Source organism: Manis pentadactyla, chromosome 9, assembly GCF_030020395.1.
Source record: "Manis pentadactyla isolate mManPen7 chromosome 9, mManPen7.hap1, whole genome shotgun sequence".
Lineage (NCBI taxonomy): Eukaryota > Metazoa > Chordata > Mammalia > Pholidota > Manidae > Manis > Manis pentadactyla.
This window is the reverse complement of record NC_080027.1, coordinates 6,011,663-6,017,570: the sequence shown is the minus strand read 5'-3', so window position 1 is coordinate 6,017,570 and position 5,908 is coordinate 6,011,663. Positions and strand designations below refer to the sequence as shown.

Genomic DNA, 5,908 nt, shown 5'->3' with positions numbered 1-5,908 from the left:
CAGTCACTGGGGCATGGAACACGTTGCATAGTTAAGTGTGGCTTAGAACATTATCACTCATGTATGTGTGTTCTTCTTCTGTCGCCGAGTAAAAGAGTAAACAGAGCAGAGGCATACTAGCAAGAGCAGGGTTTAGTGTGAATATATAATATACACACATATTGCGGGAAAGATTTTGTTAAATGGATAGGAGGACATAGGCCTTGTCTCGAGCTGGGAGAGACCTGTAGGTGCCGTTGGCAAGGGCTGTGGCGTGTCCACCTGGTCAGAGGCCAAGTTAGGTGTAGGGCCGAGGCCATTGGCTGTGCCTCCTGCGGCACCGTATGGGACCAGGGGAGACCAGACAATCACCGCCTATACAGTGGTTGTCTGAGGTGCACTGGAGGCTGGCGGTGGTGCTGCCCACGGCATCATGTGGGGCCGGTGGAGACCTGAAGATGATGGCCAGCTTTTGTGGCATCGTGTCCATTGGCTCGTCCCGAGCATCAGAAAAGGTCATCGGATCAGCGCTTGTGCTGACCAAGGCCATGTCTGTTGGCTGACCCTGGATGTCGGTTTTGCAGAGGCAGGACACTTCGAGGCAGCTGGTAGTGGTGCCCGTGTGCACTGAAGAAGAGGAGCTCGTCTGGGTGGTCTCTCTCCAGCCATCTGCTGGGAGCCTAGGATGGTACAGAGCCTAGGAGGTTCCCCGTGTAAGTGAGAACTCTGCAGGGAAAAGTGTGTAAAGCCAGCCGCTAAAGGCAGAGGAACCCGGTGGAACAGCCTGTGACCAGGGCAGCGGGCAGGTGCAGGGTGCTCCCAGGCAGGAGGGATAGGGGGCAGCGTCCCGGGGACAGGAAGGACTGGCGGGTGAAGAAGGTGGGGCTGGGGAGATGGCAGGTGGGGTGGGGCACAATCCTTAGTAAGGAGGAAACTGTCCACATGGATAAATGTGTTGTGGTGTGTGCCAAACGATCTGAGGAATGGGTCTGAAGCTAGGGAGAGGGTCTCCTTTGCCACTAACTCCTTCTCAGGCCAACCATGGGTTGAGCTGCCAAGCAAGGGTGAGCCTGGTATGTATGTCAGCCAGCGGACACATCACAAATTGACCAGGGCCGCTGTGATGTCACCTAGGGGCTGCATCACCGAGCCCCCACTGCCTTAAGCACACCAGCGCCGCCCAGAGAAGACCCTGGCCAAGGCCACCATGGGGCAAAAGGCCAACCCCAGTAGAATCCCTAGCCTCCGGGACTTTCCTCTGAGGGCTGTGCAGGTGTTCGGACAAACGAGGCCACCATACAGACCGTCAAGGGCAGCGGTGCCCGCGTCTATCAGAGCTCAGCCCACCCGTTTGCCTGTTCTGCATGGGCTTATCACCCGGGGTGCGGCGGGTGGCAAGTGCTTTGCTCCCCCACCCCCACGCTCCCGGAGGCCAGTTCCTGCTCACGGCATGGCGCGGAGCCACCCAGAGGCGGCCCGGGGCACAGCCCGACCTTTCCCGGGTCCTCCCATCTTCTCTGGGAAACCTGGAGCCAGGCATGCCTTCTCGGCCATGGCCAGCCAGGCGGCTGATTTCTGAGGAGGGCGCAGACCCCATGACTTGCCTTTCTCGCCAGCGGGCATGTTCTTTCTTTGCTTCTCACAGAAAGCATAGGTCGGGGACCACCTGGACTCAGCATAGCCACATCCCGCATTGTGACTTGGCCCGGATGCTCAGGTTTTCTCTCTGATCTAGTTTTGGGGGCCTGTGTCTCGTACGTGAATAACACAACACAGTAAACTGGGAAACACTTTTTAAAATACTTCTCCATTAGACTCTTGTTCTCGATGGCATCACCGTTTTTCCCCGTCAGCCAGGCTGGAAGCTTGGGGGCAACCTCGCCTCCTCTCAGCAGTCAGCCTTTCCTTTCCCAATCCTGACTGTTCATCCTTTATGTTATAACCTGTGAAGCTCGTGTCCCATGTCAGTAACTCTGCTTCTAGTTTCTCAGCTCTTTCCTGGTGGACCTAGGCCCTGCTTGCTCACTGCTTCACTGCGGAAGCACTGACATTGTTACAGAATAAAATGTGAAATTCTCCAGCCCCAACTCACGGTGTGGCCTTCACTTTGTCTACATCTCCATCCCTATGAGCCAAGCTCCCTGCTCCTTGAAAAGATCCTGTCTCGTGCCTTTTCGTCTCTGAACTATTTCCTATGGGGGTTCCCACCTCTTGCCTCTGGTTTTTAAGACTTTTCACCCCAGCAGAAGAACATGGATCGTTGAAGACCCACCTCTCTAGTCACCTCCTCCTGGAGGCTTCCCGTGCACTCTCACTTAGACATGCCTTCCTCTCCCTTCTCCGTACTTGGTGAGAACCTCCCTTATCAAATGTGAGTGAGTCAGCTCGTGCACATCACTCTTCAGGTCACGGGATTGGTTGAACAGTGGTGACAGAGAATGACTGGACTCAGATTCAAAGCTCAGCTGCCCGTTCAGTGGTACCTGCTGCCGCTCGCTCCTCCACCAACCGTTCGTTATGTTTCAAACAGTGCGGAACATAAATGCGGGCGAGAGGCCACCGACGACCCCTCAGTCCCCACTGTGTATGCCTCCAGGTGCTTAGGAAGAGGCAAGGCGAGCCGAACCCACAACCTTTTCTTTAATGGCGATGAGCGCAGAGCATGTGTTGCAGGCCCCAGCTGCTGCTAGTGCTGCTGCTGCTGTGATGACTCCTTTCTCTGGCCCAGTGGGGTAAGATTCCAGATCTCTTATTGTTCTCTGCCTGTGCTTTCTCCGTACTGGTGTAGTCTTGTTGTATGGGGGCGGCTGCTTTCGTGTCTCTGAAGGAATTAAGTATGGGTCTCAAAAGTCCCTTATGTCAGTTTTCATTGTACTGTACCATCTTTTATTTCTACGTCTTTGGGGTTTCTCCCGCTGCTACTGCTTTTCCTCTGAGAGGACCTGTACCACAAGCCTGTTGTAGACAGAAGAGTAAACTTGGTGCTTTGCTCACCACCATGTTTGAGGGACATTGGCATCGCCGCTGATAGGAGGAGGGACAGGTGAAAAGGAACACCGAGTTCTAGACGGGAGCAGGTGGGAGCAAAGAGTGTGTTGTGGAGTGACGTGTTCGTTTGAGCATCCAAACTTACCTCGGTATCTGGTTATTGCTACTTTACATTCGTAAACATCATAATATCCACTGATTTCAAAAGCTCAGATGCATATTATTACAGCAAGTCAGTTGTTGAGGTGAGAAAAAATGAGAAGGGCCTTGCTATACCACTGAATCTATGACTGGGCACTGCCAATACCTAAGAGAAAGCATCCATTGTGGCGGGAAGGGCTATTTCCTACTGTCTATCTGGGCAGTCAAACAGAATCTCTTTTTTTTTGGTGTCAGTAATGTACAATTACATGAGCAACATTATGGTTACTAGACTCATCCTCTGCCCCCCTCCCCTCCATTATCAAGTCCACAAACCATTATAGTAGCTGTCCATCAATGTAGTAAGATGCTATAGAATCACTGTGTCTTGTCTGTGTTATAATGCAACACCCGTGGGCACCTACCCCCTACATTATGTGTGCAGATCATAATGCCCCTTTTACCCCCATATCCCTATCTTCCCACCCATCCTCCCAGGTACCTTTCCCTTTGGAAACTGCTAGTCCATTCTTGGGTTTTGTGAGTCTGCTCCTGTTTTGTTCCTACCCGTTTTTGCTTTGTTCTCATACCTCACAGAGGAGTGAAATCCTTGGATACTTGTCTTTCTCCACTTGGCTTATTTCACTGAGCATAACACCCTCTAGCTCCTTCCTTGTTGTTGCAAATGGTGGTAGGATTTGCTTTCTTCTTATGGCTTACTGATATTCCATAGCGTGTATGTAACACCTCTTCTTTATCCATTCATCTCCTGATGGACACTTAGGTTGCTTCCATTTCTTGGGTATTGTAAATAGTGCTACGATCAATATAGGGGTTCACCTGTCCCTTTCAAACTGGGCTCCTGCACTCTTAGGGTAAATTCCTAGGAGAGGAATTCCTGGACAAATGGTATTTCTGTTTTTTGGTTTTTTGGGGAACCTCCATACCGCTTTCCACAATGGTTGAGCTGACTGACATTCCCACCAGCAGTGTAGGAGGGTTCCCCTTTCTCCACACCCTTCCCGACATCTGTTGTTGTCTGTCTTTCGGGTGGTGGCCATCCTAACTGGTGTGAGGTGATACCACATTGTGGTTTTAATGTGCTTTTCTCTGATGGTTATCGATGTGGAGCGTCTTTTCATGTGCCTGTCGGCCACCTAAAATTGCTTCTGTGGAGAAGTGTCTGTTCAGATCCTGTGCCCATTTTGTAATTGGATTCATTTGCTTTTTGTGTGTTGTGGTTCATGATCTCTTGATATATGTTTTGGATGGCAACACCTTATCAAATATGTCATCAGTGAATATATTCTCCCATACTGAAGGATGTCTTTTGGTTCTACTTTTGTTGGTCAAACAGAATCTTTCTAAACCCCCTACCACTTCATTCCAAATCTGACTAATTTTTTTCCAGATCACAAACCAGCCAAGAAAACAGGAACAAAGAGGAGAAGCATTGATGCAGGAACATCTAGCGTAAAACTGAGAGGGGAAGTTTTGTGGAGACTGGTAGGATGCATCTTCCCATGTGCTGCTTTCAAGGGTCATAGGGAAAAAAGAATGCCAAGGAGATGAAGCCTGGGGTGTTGACGTCACCTCGTATCGGTGGAGCCTCGTAGACTCTAGCCATTGATGTGAAGGCTGGCATGCGGCACTGTTGTCTTTCCTGTGGAGTTAGAAGTGCGGCGTCCCCCATTTGCTGTTCTGTCAGAGCCTGTGTGGGACTGTCCTGGCACCAGCCATGGTGGACCAGAGAGCTGTGCCGTTCCTGGTGGGCTGTCGCAGCACCCCTCTCGGAACAGGGCCTCAGCAGCGCTCCCAGGAGTGAGAGAGAGAGAGAGAATTGTGCTCGAGAGACAGTGACAATTTTATTTTCTGTAGCTCCCTGAGCATGCTCCTGATGTTTATTTTGAGATCTCTTTCTCAGGAAAATTGATTTGAGTCCAGTTACCAAGTTCCTTTGAAGGTTCATATTTGTAGGTGGCGCCCTCTAGCTCCCAGAAGCTTTAATGTCTGGAGATGCTCAGCCCTTGGGGGGATGGCAGGGGTCCCAGGGGAGCGGTTTTGGTGCCCACCCGCACCGGGACTAAAGAGGACTTTCCTGCTTCCCGGCCGCAGTGCCTGTCTCCGCTGCCAGGGCTAGTTTGCAGAGCATGCAGGGAGAAGCTGATGCAGGTGGGGGCGGCCGTTTTGCAGGCCAGTGCCAGCGGGGAAGCAGGCCGTTTACTAGTCACAGTACAGTAAGGGGCCTCAGAGCTGCGAGGCAAGCCAGGGGAATGGGTCGCCGGAGCTCCTGAAAGCTCCCCCGCCTGCCGGGCAGAGTGCACCTGGGCAGTTTGGCACACCTGTCCTTTCTCCTGATCGGCATGCCCTGTGAGAGCCCTGCCCCTTTAGCAGTTCTCTCGCTTTTAGGAAGTCTCTCAGGCTGTCTGCCTTTCTTTTTCCCACAGCGGCCGGATGTGGATCCCTGGGTCGTCCCACAAGAGGCTGGAATCTCAAGTCTCTCGAAGTCTTTCACCTGTCTTTGTTTTCCAACCCCACCAATACTCCAGAAGGCAGCACGTGCACGGTAGGTTCTTGCTCCTAGAGCACATCTCCAGGGCTGTACGTCACACTTCTCCTTGAGGTGCCAGCCTGCCACAGCAGCGTTCTTCCCTGCTGCTCTTCCAGGATTTGGTGTAGTTGTTCTATTTCCATACAGTACGTATGTATGTGCTTTTGGTTTTGGAGGAGGTTTCTGCACCCCTCTCATGAGAGCCGCCATCTTTAAACCCATCAGCATATCTTTTTTTCTTTTTTTTTT

At 51.7% G+C, this 5,908-nt stretch overlaps 1 long non-coding RNA gene across 1 annotated transcript in view; it reads left to right on the top strand.

Annotated features, from left to right (window-relative positions):
• The window catches only part of LOC130684767 (uncharacterized), a 183,937-nt gene extending 178,363 nt beyond the window's left edge, over positions 1–5,574 (top strand). The window contains exon 4 of the long non-coding RNA XR_008999091.1: positions 5,556–5,574. This is a non-coding gene — a long non-coding RNA (uncharacterized LOC130684767). The remainder of the gene's footprint in view (positions 1–5,555) is intronic.
• The last annotated feature ends 334 nt before the right edge of the window (positions 5,575–5,908 follow it).